The sequence below is a fragment of the Lontra canadensis genome, unplaced genomic scaffold (assembly GCF_010015895.1).
Source record: "Lontra canadensis isolate GAN:19392208 unplaced genomic scaffold, GSC_riverotter_1.0 scaffold15, whole genome shotgun sequence".
NCBI lineage: Eukaryota > Metazoa > Chordata > Mammalia > Carnivora > Mustelidae > Lontra > Lontra canadensis.
Window position 1 is genome coordinate 1751472 of NW_022631009.1, and position 15103 is coordinate 1766574.

At 38.2% G+C, this 15103-nt stretch overlaps 1 non-coding gene across 1 annotated transcript; it reads right to left on the minus strand.

The window, feature by feature from the left end:
- Nucleotides 1–206: 206 nt before the first annotated feature.
- TRNAM-CAU lies at nt 207–283 on the minus strand. The gene has a single exon. It is a non-coding gene; the product is annotated as a tRNA-Met (tRNA).
- Nucleotides 284–15103: the final 14820 nt, after the last annotated feature.

The following is a 15103-nucleotide window of genomic DNA, read 5'->3' on the forward strand; positions in this document are numbered from 1 at the left end:
TTTGGCATCCAGTTATATAATAGTAACTTTCAATCGGCCTGTTTTTTGCCATGGCCCACCTCTTTATTTTCAGTGTAACTATTAACTAATATTAGTCCAAAAAAAGTGAAGTTACTAAGAGGAATGTGAAATCACTAAAAGGAGGTTATTCTGAAAATTCTCTTTTTTTTCTTCTTTTGACGGAGAAAGAAGGTGAAAAGCTAAGATGCCTCCTCTGAGGTTTGAACTCAGGACCCAGATTCAGATTATGAGGCTGACATGCTGCCTACTGCACTGAGGAGGCTAGCTCGAAGCTCCTTTATCCGTGTACATCTCTCTGCTGACAGACAATAACAGCATTTTCTTTCAAAGACTGAAAACTGGTAGAACACTAGAATCATCAAGTTTCTTTTATTGTCTTCAAAGTACATTTCAGTGATGGCTCGAACTGTTGTTCAAAATCAAAGTCATTTTAATTATATACATGCAAATTTCTTGTGTGGAGATGCAGTACACCAAGGGAAAATTAACCACTGTTTTTACATGACCTTTCTCTTACATTAAGCTTCTTGTTCTTAAAGATCCAGGAAAGGACTGAGACCATAGTGGGGACATTTTTGGAAGGGGATGGATTGCAACATGTTTATTGTCCTGATACTTAATATTACTTCATTGTAAAGAATACAGTTCCCTTTTGTTCCTTATCCAGAGACAAATGATTAGCATTCTCTTGAAGACCAGTAGCTTGTAACTTGCTAATAGGGTCTGAGCTGAGCAACAATGCCATGCCAGGCAGGTTAGGTAAGGTAATTTCTGTAGCCTTCTAAACCTACTAGTAGTTTAGGATGCACATCTTCTCTGCTTTCCTTACTACCTAGTTAATGAAGATGTTTCCAGTCCTGGCAGGTAGAAGAATCACTAGGTGCCAATCACGGAAGCCAGAACAAAGAAAATCAGACTGGTGGACCTGGGTTGAATGAGGGAGGGAGATTTCTTTTTAACTTCTCTGCGGGGCCATATGTGTGTTAGATGGAATCTCAATGTGAAGTTGACTTCATGGATGAAGGACATTGATTTAAAAAAGACCATCTATTATTTAGTTTTCATACTTACACATGCTCAAGATTCCTCTTTTACTTTATAAAACGGCACCAATGACTTGCCTTTTAACCCACAGCTGCCTGAGATGTCATTTTGCAGTTACCAGTTTCATATTGTCCTGTGCTATATTCTCAGCATTGTTTTTTTTTATTTTTAATTTTTTATTAACATATAATGTATTATTAGCCCCAGGGGTACAGGTCTGTGAATCGCCAGGTTTACACACTTCAGAGCACTCACCATAGCACATACCCTCCCCAATGTCCATAACCCAACCACCCCCTCCCTTCCCCTCGGCAACCCTCAGTTTGTTTCACGAGATTAAGAGTCTCTTATGGTTTGTCTCCCTCCCAATCCCATCTTGTTTCATTTATTCCCTTCCTACCCTCCACATTGCCTCTCAACTTCCTCATATCAGGGAGATCATATGATAATTGTCTTTCTCTGATTGACTTATTTCGCTAACTCAGCATTGTTTTTTTAAGAGTTCTGAATTTAAAGTTAGTTTGGCAGTTAAGTTGTCCTATCAAAACCTATGCTATCCGGAAGGCGGGGAAGACTTGATTGTTCTGTTTGCAGAAAGAAAAAAAAAGAAGCATATGAGCATATCATTGTAGAGAATTCATACCTGCTCTGGAATGCCAAAAACAGAACACCAGGAATGGACCAAAGAGAGGAAAAAGAAGTTCAGTGCAAGTTGCTCAGGTTTTTTCTACTGAACTAGAGTGTAAGCTCCTGTAGGTCAGGAATTAGAATAATTTTTTTTTTTCTGTGTGTCTCTTTTAGAAGCTACTTAAAAGATGCTCTCTGTTTCATAGACCTGTAAAATGGCCCTACCCAAATCTGCCCTCACTCAAGTCCCTAGACACGCTTCTGACTGGGGGCAGAGGGCACACTGGACATCAAAGAGTTGCCAAAGTCTTTTCTGCTATGCAAGATGGAGGAGTTTTTGGTTCTTTGATCTCTGCTTCCATCCCCTCCCCCACCCTGCCACTACATGTACCTCAGGGTCGCTCTTCCTTGGCCCCACCCTGTGTCTCTGCTGTCCTCAGCGTCTTTCACAGAAGACCCCTGACATCCTGGTCTACATTAAGGAACAAAACACAACAAGAGTGAAAACAATCAACCTTCTAATCCAGACAAGCTGCTATCCTTGGCCTTTGGCTCCCTTATCTGAATAGAGAAAACATTTGGGGAAATCTTTCCAATCTCGGGAAAAAGTCAGAAAATGTTTCCCCCTCTCTTCATTTAATATAGAACCTAGATTCTATCGCTAGAGCGATCTTTGGCTCACCTGCAAAAAAAAAAAAACCAAGAGTGAACAATTCTGGGGAACCAGATCTAAAGTTTACATTCCTCCACCTATGTAAGTCTTGAAAATCAAATTTTAAAAATTAAGATGTAAGTCAATTGTCAATAAATATCTCCTGAAAGTGCAGCATTTAATTAACCACAATGTAGAAGCAAATGATGATTTCTTTTGAGAACAATGTGATAAAGTAATAGTCAAAAAGTACCCTAAATGTCAGAATCTCTAACACATTCAAATATGCAGTAAGAACAGTAGGAAATAAACTTCACTTCCATCAAGAAAGGTTTGGTCCAATATGAAATATTGTCTTCAATGTATGAGATGTTTTAGAATCTACTTTAATGAAAGAAAATAGATAATCACTGGCTTTGATGTTATAGATTTCAAAAGCCCAGAGGAAGAGAACTAACCCTCATGACCTTCTGGGGACTCTGCTCTGTATGGGAAGGTCAGTTGGGTCCTGGAATCAGCAGATGGTATCCACACTGGATTGATCCCTTAAGTCAAGGCTACCATATCACATCACTCAAGTCTGTTTTTGCTACATAGTAGTTGAATAACCTCATCATCAATACAATTCTCTAAAGGTAGGGCATCGATTAGCTTAATTTTTACTCAACTGATGTGCACTTCTATGTACCAAGTTCTGTGGTAAGTGTGAGGAATAATAGAGCAAAATTGAAGCATTCACACTAAATTGTATTTACAACTGCAGTTGCATCCTGTGGGTTTTTTTCCTATTATTATATGAGAATTAAAAGTTTCATAGAAGGCTCGTCATGTGGGACAATCGGTCTTCCTCTTAAGGAGAAACTGAAAAGTTTTCAATGGAGCTTTAAATACCCAGGCCTGACTTCTAAGCAGGGAGGTGTTTCAAATCAGATAAAATAGTAGAGTATATTCATTTCTAAATGAGTGTAAAGCTCTCTTCTTTGTCCCTTCATAACTACTCTGGTACCTTTCAGCCTTTAGATGTTGGTGCTCCCCAGAGTTTTACCTTTGGTCTTCAGGTAGAGGATAGAGAAATGTTCTTTCTTCTTATTCACCCATACCCCATCTGTTGGTACCTCAAAACAAATGGCTCAGATCTCAATGTGTACCTCTCATGTCCAGTTTGTCCCACAAATAGCAGCTCAACCCAATGCCTACCCTCACCACCCTGTTTAAAATGACAACTATTCACTGCCACTGCACAATCCCATTACCATTGCTCTATTTTCTCATAACATTTAAATATAAAAAAAAACCCAATGATTGCTTATTTTTGATGTTCTACCTTCTCCCCACCTGTTAAATAATATAAGCTCAAGGAGAGCAGGGATTTTGTCTGGTTTGTGTCTGGTGTATAGCAAACATCTCAGAAAAATTCCTGGTACACAGTAGTCCTTCAAACATATTCTTTGAACATATGAACAAAGCAACTCCAACTCCTGAATCGACTATTTTTAAGTGTCTTACTTCTTCATTAGGCTCAACGCTTAGGTTCCATATCTGACTCCTTTTTCATTTTTCCCCACTATCACTTGTGAGTCAACAGGTGTTGACTGTGCTGCATTAATGATGGCTCTCATATCCTTCTTTTGAATTCTGTTCCCACCACCAGAACCTCGTTGAAACTCTCAGTTTTGCTTTCCTGTTTGAACACAACAGCCTTCTAACTGGTTTCCTTTACTCTGGTCTTTCCCCTTTATAACTCATTTTATATATTGCTGCCTTCCTAAACATAGCCTTACTATGTGATAGCAGATCATAGATTCCTTCATCAAATATTTATCAAGAGCAAATATGTGCCAGGCAAGGACTGAAAAGACAGAATATCTTTTCATTTGAAGAGTTTATTTTCCCAGCTCATTACCCTTCAGTAACTCCTCATGGTCTGCAACATAAAGTCTGGCTATTATGTTGACATGAAAACTCTCCTCATTGATCTCATTAAATCTTCCCAAATTCATTCCCATTACAACCCTGTATGTATTCATGCACTAGTCAAATAATACCATATATGAGCAATCTTGTTCCATATCTCTGAGCTCACACTGGTTTATCCCTGTGTAATAAACTCTGATTGCCTCTGTCCTATAAGAATCCTGCACATATCCGATTCCACCACTTCCATGAAGTCTTTGATTAATTTGGAAATTATTTATCTCTGCTTTTCTTCTTGTCCATTTCTGCCCCTTTGAAAATACATATTATATAGTACTTTGTACGCTATGTATTAATCTACATGTCTTAACCTACCACAATGATTAGAACCTCCTTGAGGTCAGAGACCCTGCTTCAATCTTCTTGAACTTCCCACAGCACTTGGCCCCCTGCCTTGTACTTAGGCACTCAATAATGTTTATTGAATAGAAGAAATACAAGATATCCTTTATTTCTTCCAACCTATATTATACTGAATTTAAACTCAGTATTACTGATAACCACCTTCAAGTACATATTGCAGTATCCCTACCCAGATATCCTGACAAAAATTGTATTAGATTAAGAATCCAAGTTTGTAAGTCAAAAGATTTCAGCTTCATTCTAGCTTTATCACTTATTGTGTACTTTTTAAAAAGATAGATAGATTCATCGATTGATTGATTTTAGAGAGAAAGAAAGCAAATGGTGGGGAGGGGCAGAGGGAAAGAATCTTAAGCAGACTCCCCATGTAGCACAGAGCCCAATGACATGGGACTCAATTCCATGACCCTGAGATCATGACTTGAGCCAAAATCAAGAGTCAGATATTTAACCAACTGAGCCACCCAGGTGCACCACTTACTGTGTACTTTGAACAGTTACTTTTACCTCCATGTACCCAGTTTTTCTCATTAGTAAAGATGGGCAAACAATTAAGACCAAACTCCCAGACTTATTTAATACTTAAATGAGATTTATGAATATATGACAATTAGCACAATATCTGACAGTTCTTTAATGACAGCTGTTATTATTACTGCATAAATAGTGTCAAAGTCATCTCTGTACTCCTTGTCTCCCTCCTTCCTCCAGAGTTATTACTCTTGATTCCATTATTATGTCATGCTCTATCTTATCCCTTCCAGCTTCCTGCCTGCCCCCCACCCAAACAAATAACCCTCCTTTTGTTCCTATGCCAGACATATGCATCCAGTAGAAGCCAGCTCAAAATTACCTTCTTCATGGAACCATCTTGGTTTCTTTAGTCTGTATTGAGTTTACTCCTTTATAAACTATCAGAAAATTTAGGAGGAAATACCATATACCCATTCCTTCCATAAACACATTTTGAGTTACTTATTTTGGCAAATTTGTTTTTGTCTCCTCAAATTCATTACGTGATATGTGATAGTAAGGCAATATGTATATTTTTATATAGACATATATAATATGAATATAACTTATATTATTTATATCTTATATTTTTTATAAATATATTTTTGAAATAATATATGTCTTGAATTCTCCATGGTATCTAGCACAATTCTTTATAATCATAGTAGAAAGTATGCATGAGACTTAGAAGCATGGGTTTGTTAGTTACAAAGACCTGGAACCTGGGTTTAAATATTGTCACTTAAAAAAATAAGCAATCTTGAACAAGCTGTGTAATCTTTTTGAGACTCACATGTTTTTCATATGGACAATGGAATAATAATGCTTACATTGATGGATAGATGTTATGATTGAAGTAGAAGATACATGTAAGTATTTAACACAAGGTCTGAAATCCAGTAGACATTTCATAAACAGAAGTCGTGATCATCACTGTTATTACCGTTGTCAGTTAATTAATTCCTAGATACACTAGCATGAAGCAGAGATTAATCCATGATATCACAAAACCCATTTTCATTGAAAACTAAATTTCTTGTATGCTATATATAAAATTTCCTTAGATACATATTTACTTATTGCCCTCTCTAAATTTTTTCTGTAAGTCCATGAGGTTTCCTTTCTTTCTTTTCTTCTTTCTTTCTTTCTTTCAAGATTATCCTTATTTACTTGACAGAGAGAGAGATCACAAGTAGGCAGAGAGGCAGGCAGAGAGATGGGGGTGAAGTAGGCTCCCTGCTGAGCAGAGAGCCCCATGTGGGGCTCGATCCCAGGACCCTGAGATCATGACCTCAGCCAAAGGCAGAGGCTTAACTCACTGAGCCACCCAGGCACCCTAGTCCATGAGGTTTTCTATCTGCATTGTAATGAAAATAAAAGCAAAAAATCAGAAAGAAAAAAAATTGTTATCTTGTGTCTGGCTTTAATTTAAAAATCATTTTGTCAGACTAGAAGTGTTCAGAAGGACACAGCAATTTTTTCCCATCATTAGGGTGCAGTAAATCTGTCCTGAAAAATGAAACCTTTTAAATGAGCATTTCCCAAAGCTCTCTAAAGTTCATTATTGGTTTAGAATCTTTCTGCTATGTTGACTAAGAACCTTGGAGACCGGACTTAGAAACTCTTAAATGCCCAGATCTTATGTGGAACAATAGTAACATCTTAGCCTCTAAAAATTCCACAATGGTGGTTTTTCACTGTTGAATTGAATGAATGCTAAGATGTCTACTTGCCTTGTAAATGTCTGAAGCAGAACAAAGGATATGGAAGAAAAACCGGTGTCTTCGATTGTCAAGGGTTGGTTCATCTGCAATGCAGTAATGAATGTTCTAGTTCAAAAATTCTGAATTTCACCCTTACATCCCTGGCCACTTCATCACAGAAGGCAAAAGAAATTCTTCGCAGGGCTGGAAAACTGAAGCCAATTCAAATAGCCCCCAGTGAAGACCCTGTGGTTCCCCACTTTTAGATAATAAGATGTAGAAAGTGTCAGCCAAAAAGGGACAGAGCTTCACATATTTCTTGACTGACAAGTGTAAAGGTGTCCTGATTTGAGATATAGTCTAAATTGTGTCATATTTCCTTTCACGTTATTCTATTTGTCACAAACTTTAAGAGTGATCTTGAGAGCTAATTTCTTAATTCTTCTATAACTCATTCAAAAAATGGCTTGGGGGGCACCTGGGTGGCTCAGTGAGTTAAGCCTCTGCCTTTGGCTCAGGTCATGGTCTCAGGGTCATGGGATCGAGCCCCACATCGGGCTCTCTGCTCAGCAGAGAGCCTGCTCCCCCTTTCTCTCTCTGCCTGCCTCTGTGCCTACTTGTGATCTCTGTCAAATAAATGAGTAAAAGTTTTAAAAAATGGCTTGGATCCCTTTACATATCAGATAACAGGTAAAATATTACCAGAATACCTCTACTATTACACTTGTAGCATGAAAACATTTCTGATTATGATCAATTAAGAAGAGCTTGGGGGACCTGGCTGGTTCAGTCTATTGAGCATCTGACTCTTGGTTTCAGCTCACATAATAATCTCAGGGTCATGAGATCAAGCCTCAAGTTGGGCTCCATGCTCAGTGCAGAATCCGCTTGAGAGTCTCTCCCTCTGCTCCTCCCCGATCTTTCAAATAAATGAATGAATAAAATCTTTTTATTTTAAAGATTTTTTTTATTTATTTATAGACAGAGGTCACAAGTAGGCAGAGAGAGAGAGGGGGAAGCAGGCTCCCACTAAGCAGAGAGCCCGATTCGGGGCTCGATCCCAGGACCTTGGGATCATGACCTGAGCTGAAGGCAGAGGTTTTAACCCACTGAGCCACCCAGGCGTCCCTGAATGAATAAAATCTTAAAAAAAAGAAGAAGAAGAAGAAGAAGAGCTTGTGTTGAAATCAATCTGTCTCCATCTTCTACTAGGTAAATTATCATGATCAATGTATTTGCCCTATGTGAGTTGTATTTTCCTTTTTTGTTGGTGAGCCATCAAATCAATAACATTACAAGGCAGCATTACATTGAGGGCAGTTATATATAAAAAAAAAAAGAACAATAGAACTGAGATGGATTAGCTTATGCTAAGTCCCATGTCACTAAGCCTAGACTTAACTTTATTACAATTTCAGCTCTCCCATAAAGGGAATCTTAAGCCAGTCAGTGAGGAATGACATGATCAGCACTATTAGACAATCTGCCTGATAGACCCTGCATTCCCTAAAGTAAGGTAACTGCAATAACCAGCCCACTTCTTTGCCTACTATAATTTCCTTGTTCCCACTCCCTTCTGCCTATAGAAGTCTCATTTTGTACAGCTCCTTGCAGCTCCTTTCTATCTGCTGGATTGGATGCTACTCAATTTAAATCAATTTTGTTCAACTAAATTCTTAAAATTTTCAATATGCCTCAATTTATCTTGTAACAGTGCTAAATGAGAAATCTAAGAGATTCAGGAATTTAGGTGAAAGGTGGAATCCTGTCAGCTGGTGCCCTCTGGGAAGGTTTGAAAAATAGGGCATAATTTGAGTAGGGCTTGAAGAGACGGATATAAATATATTTGGTCATTGGAAATGAAAAGGCAGGACTTACTATCAGAAGTGATAATGTTTGCCCAGGTGATGCTGATTCAGCCTGGCTAAGCACATGAATTCAAGTAAGAGATTAGAAAGACACTTGAACCCTTGAATAACGGGCCAAAAGCCATAGAGTTTTATTCATGAAGAACACAGATTTTGAGCTCAGATACATCTCAGTTTGAATTCTGGCTTTACCAGTTTTCAGGGGCTGGAATCAATTTATTTGGCCATTATGGACCTCTGTTTCTCAAACTGTAGTGTAGAAATAATAATAACTTTCAAGAATGTTGATGGAATTAGAAAAAAATAAAAACATAATTTTTTAGCACATCATGCTAGATACACTAGTTATTTGATGGGGCCCTCCACTAGTTCACCCTCCAGATCCATTACTGGCCTTTCTCTGCCTAGTTCTGTGACCTGAAGGCTGACTTCTGTAGACCACATCACCTGTGGTCCTGTACCCTCTGACTCCTGGCTGAGCTTGGCCAATGGAAGGCACTGGCCAGAGATTTGAAAATGGGAAGAGGTACAAGCCATGGTATGTTTTTCCCCACTCCTTCCCTGCTGAGGCAGTGACCGTGTCCTTTCGTGACAATGGCTCATGTAGGTCAGGAGCTTCTCTATGGCTCCAGATATCACCAGGCTCTCATAACATAATTTCTTTCCTTTCTCAGGCAGCTTCCTTTGATGTCAGTCTCCAGTTTCCCCAACATTCCTCATTATTTCCCTAATGTTGTCCAGACTTTAAATGAAGTCATTTCATTAAAGTCTCTGTTCTGTTTCTTACTGGGACTCTGAATATACCGGCTATGTCTTAGTTCCATTCTTATTATTTTAATGGCAATGGAAGCCACTAGCTACCATGAACACAAAATGGTAAGAACCATGCTTTAGGATATTTAAGGCTGGTATATAGGATAGACTCTGAAGATAGACTATGAGGAGGGAAGAAGAGGAAAACCAAAAATAATTTTAATATAAAAAAATAGAATTCTAGCTGATCATTTTTAAGGGTCAGAGAAAGGGCGGTGAGATATTGCAATTTATAAGAAGTGTGCATATATGGTCGTTGAGATGACTAAATTGTATTTCTTATGTGTTTTTGGTTTTCATCCACAGTTCCTAGCTCACAGCTCCCTTGGAACTTCCTGAGTGTAAGAGAAATGGGAGCATCTTTTGTTATACTATTTGATCCCTTGTCCTCCGTTCCTGCTAGTACTTCAGGGCCAGAAAGGTGAAATGGGTGTCTTGCTATTCAAAACCAACCCTCTCCACCATAATTGGGTTTATGTTAACGGAAGATAACTTTTGGAAAGCACCTAACTGATGGGGACTGGTTGCCAGGGGGACCAACCAGGAAGAGAGGGTTGAAACTTTCTGTCCCACTTCCTTATTTCTAGAAATGGGAGAAGGGCTAGAAGTCGAATCAATAACCCACAGCCTTTGAGTTAATCAGTCATGCCTGTGTAATGAAACTTCCATAAAAACCCCAAAAGGAAGGGGTTTGGAGAGCCTCCATGTTGGGGGACCAGAATGCTTTCACATGCCACCAAGCTGGGCCACAAACCCACAAGAACAGAAGTTCCTTTGTTCTGAACCTTGTGTTACATGTCTCTTCATCTAGCTGTTGTCTCACATCCATTAATATCCATTGTAATAAATCAGTAATCTAGTGAGTAAATGAGTTTCTTGAGTAATGTGAGCCATTCTAAGAAATTAATCAAATCCAAGGAGGGGGTCATCGGAACTTCCAATTTGTGGCCAGTCTAACAGAAACACAGGTAAAAGCCCAGGCTTATGACTGGAGAGGACAGCAATCAGGGGACTGAGCCCTTTACCTTTAGTGGGATTTGATGCTATATCCAATTAGTGTCAGAAACTTAGCTGAATTAAATCGAATTCTCAAACACCTCACTGGTATATGAGAATTGCCGTTGATGTGAAGAAGCCTACACACACACACACACACACACACACGCGCGCGTTGGAATTGGGTCCAGTATCCTAAAACAGGTGGTAGCCACAAAAATGCAGAATAAGTGATGAGTGGTCATCATTGCCAAATATGGTGAGCAGTGGGGGCCATGAACCCATAGTGAATTCAAAGATGACGTTGAGGTATATGAGCTCTTTCACCAAATGTCTAACTTTTACCCTTTTAATTTACTAACTAAATCAAACCTAAAGAGTTTTTAACTTCTCATCAGAATTTCAAATTGTGCCAGCAGAGTGGTAGATCATGGTCTTCACTGTCTTTTATTATTTGAGTAGAACCAAGGGAGAAAGAAGGAAATTTAAAAAGTAAGGACCATCTGGTAAGCTTGGAAAATATCCAGCGATTACAAGGCTGATTAATAACCCAAAATATAATTCCAATTCCTGGTATCCAAACACCTTTTAAATTCTCATTCTCATATTAACAATTTTATGCAGAAATGTTGTGTATTTGTATATGTATTTAAGCCTTCAAAATGACCTTTTCATCATTGTTAAAGGGGAGAAACAAAGAATAATGAAAGTTAAGGTGTGTGTATATGTGTATATGTGTGTGGGAGTGTTTTTTAAATCTTCTTTCATATATTTATGTGTATATATATATATATATATTTCTGTTTTTTTTTCTTCTGACTATAAAAGCTTTGCTCAAAGCGAAAAATTTTGAAGCCACAGAAAAGCACAAAGAAAAAAAATCAAATTCAGCCATAATCTCACTCTGACTAGTTTGGTAAATTTTTTCGCATTCTTGTGTCTAGAGAAATATACAACTCAGGTAACATATATACACATAGATATGCACATATATTTAATGTATAAGCATACACATATATTAACATACATGTATACATATATCATATGCATATATTTACATAGTTAAAATTATACTGTAACAAACATTTTGTCATTCTTTTTTACTATTATTTGCTATCATACCCCAGGACATTCTTTTTTTTTTTTAATCCACAAATTTTATTCTGTGCTAGGTATTGACTTCACCACTGACTTGCTTCTAATCACACAGTCCAGAATTAGTAGATCTGAGAACTGGAAATATACTTGGGATCCATAAATCCCATATTCTTTCTCATAGGTTGCAAGTGCTTTTGGTCTAAAGCCTTCCATTCCCACTCCTTCAACTAGTACAGACTTAACGCCAACATGTTGAACTATGGGCTTGTTGTTAACCAGAGATGTTTCCACATTATTTAACACTGGGTAATGGCTATTATGGTCCCCTCCCCTACTCCACACACCTTACCACACTGAATATCTGATTGTCACTAATTACAAACTTTGGAGGATTTCTATCACTTTTCCCAACAATGTGCTACCATTTAGCCTTCATCTGGAGGCCATGCCTATCTATGAAGCAGTTGCAAGAGAATAAAAGCAGGGTTGGCGGGGGCATCTGTGGTTTTCCCCCTTCTGACTATTTTCTGCTTAATTCCAGATTTCATATTCAATGACAAAGTAATCAGAGATGGCTGGGGACATTAAATATGAGATCTGGGACCAGCTCATGACTGCTGCCTCAAATTCAACTAATAATTTTTTCCTCTTCTTTGGCATTTAGACTCTGGTTCTTCTTCCAAAGGCATTATTGTAGGAATATATAGTAATACAATTAGGTTTTCTTATATAATTGCAATCACATATTACTAATAGGCACAGAGAAGGGGAAGTATTTGCACTGCTGGTAAGTCTAGAGAAGGATGGTAGAACAGGGGAAAGGAGGCTTTAAATAAGGATGAGAGAGCAGAAGGTAAAATGCTGGGTAGCTGTGTCATGTCAATATCATTTCTTTCAAATAAGACAAGACATTTAAAGCACAGCACCTGGAAAACAGCAAGTACAGGGTAAGAGTCATCTATAAATTCTCTCCAATCAATAGCTATATCTACAAATGTGAATCAATTTTTGTTGTATCAACATAGCACAATGTTAGATAAAATGTAAAACATTGAAAAAGCATATTGTTCATAATCACACCACCTGAAATTTAAAAATGATTACCATCTGTTCACATTCCTCTTTATTATTTCTTTTTTCAAAAAATACGCATTCACTTTTGCATAACCTAAAAAAATGTAGATGCATAACGTTCCCATCCTCTTAAATGCCTATTTTAGGTCACAAATATTGACTGTGCGGGTACAGGTGACTGGGTCAGTTAATGACGTATCTTAGGGTCCAAAATACACCATAAAGGACCACAGAATGGCATGCATTGGGCAGAGAATATGAAAGACCTGTTGTTTATTTGTTTAACTTCCCCATAAGAACATCAGGTTATAGATGTGTGTCTAAGACTAAGAATATCTCCCCACATTCTAAAACTATCCCTGCCTATGTGCCCTCCTCTTATACACAGAGCCAAAACAGGAGTAAAGCATCCTTTCTTCCACCTGCATTGAATCTTGAGCCTTGGTGGAATTGTGAAGAATTGGCAAGGAAGGAAGAGCTCTGACATGTAGTGTCACAGCCTTATTTCAGACAAAATCTTCACACATTTTTCTTTTTTCAGCAAATGTGCTTAGCAATCCTAATAAAAGTATGTAAATGAAATTTGTCTAAAGTTAAGAATTAGGTAAATTTGCCTTTGATTGTTAGATGACTGGAGTCTTTGGCTACTTATATATCATTTAAAAATAAGCATTGGCATATTTCTCAATGGTACCACATAGCATAATGGACAACTTCATTCTAATATATGTTAGGCAAGTTGCTTAACCTCATTGTGCTTAGGTTTGTTGATCTGTAAAATGGGATAATAATATTACCTAGCTTATAGGAAGGTGTGGATTAACTAAAGTAACACATGTATTATAAATACATTATATAAAGAGGGAGAATATATAGGTGTGTGCATACATACATGTGTATAAAACTTTAACAGTGTATGGCACAAGATCAGCACCATATAAATGTTAAGATATATTTTACTGCCCTTTTTATAATTACTGTTCCCTTCATTTAGCAATGGCCCTTCATTCATCCTTTTATCCTGTGAACTATAACATTAGTAGAATTCTCAGTATCATCCAGGTGTTCCCCAGTGATTTTTAGCATCAATGCCCATTTTTTCATTGGGTCATTAACCCTTTCATAAGCTTGTTTTACCCATATCCCAGTGTCAGTGTGACAGTCCCATTGGTTACCAAATAGCGTTAGACCCTGTCTTCTTCCTGGATGGCAGAAAGCCCTTACTGATTGCACAGCTATTCTCCCTTGTACTCAAGAGAGTACCTTTCCCTGCCCAAGAGTTGAATAGAATCATGATCATTCCAATTCAATCACGGTTCATTCAGTTGATTAGATCTATAACTAGTTTGGTGAATGTCATGTGGCCCAACCCTGGCCAGTGGAAATTAAGGAGAAGCCTTAATCTGACAGTGGGGAGGGGAAGGGGTGAAGGGTGCAGGGGTGAGGGGAGGAGAGGGCTTAAAGATTTCCCTCCATAATGAAAAGGAGTTGTGGGAGACTATGTCTCTCTTCCACATTGTCTTCTGCTGTGGGACCTAGAACTTGTATGCTATGGAAGTTTTGTTTTTTCAAGTTTGTCTCCTATGCTCTACTAGAAGTTCTATGAAACCAGGAAGGATATTCATCTTGGTAACACCACCTTACATCCCCCCACCATAATCCCAATTCAGTGGTGGATGCACAAATGATCCAAACCCACTCTTTGAAGCATCCATTGATCCCCAGTACCATGAACCACTGCCTCCTCCCTGTCTGTAATATATTCTGTTCGATTTGAACAATAGAACGCCAAAGCAGATCCAGTGCTGGCTCTAGAATCAAACTGCATGGATTTGAACATGTACTCAGCCAACCATCTCTTCCCGTTGTACCTCAGTTTCCTGGTCTGCAAAATGAGGATATACATAGCGACTATCTTTCAGGACTCAGGTGCAAATTGAATGTGTATATGACTATAAAACATTTTAAGTAGTGCTTGTCATATAGTAAATGCTTATTAAATTTGAGATATAATGATTTTATTATTACACGGTGTCATTTTCAAGCAATGAGTTGTTTATACACCTGTTTTGCTCATTAGATTGTGAGGGTAGCTTGAGCTGGGATTCCATTTTCCATTTGCTCTGTTAATGTTTCTTTAAGTGAAGAAGGAAGGAAGGAAGGAAGGGAGGAAGGAAGGAGGAAAGAAGGAAGGAAGGAAGGTAGGTAGGAAGGGGAAAGAAAGGATGGATGGATGGAAGAGGAGAGAAGGGGAGGGAAGAGAAGGGAAAGGGAAAGAAGAGAAAGGAAGGAAAGGGAAGGAGAGGAGTAGGTATTTTGTGGGGTCTCCTCCCCTTGAGGTTAGGGAGAATTTACTA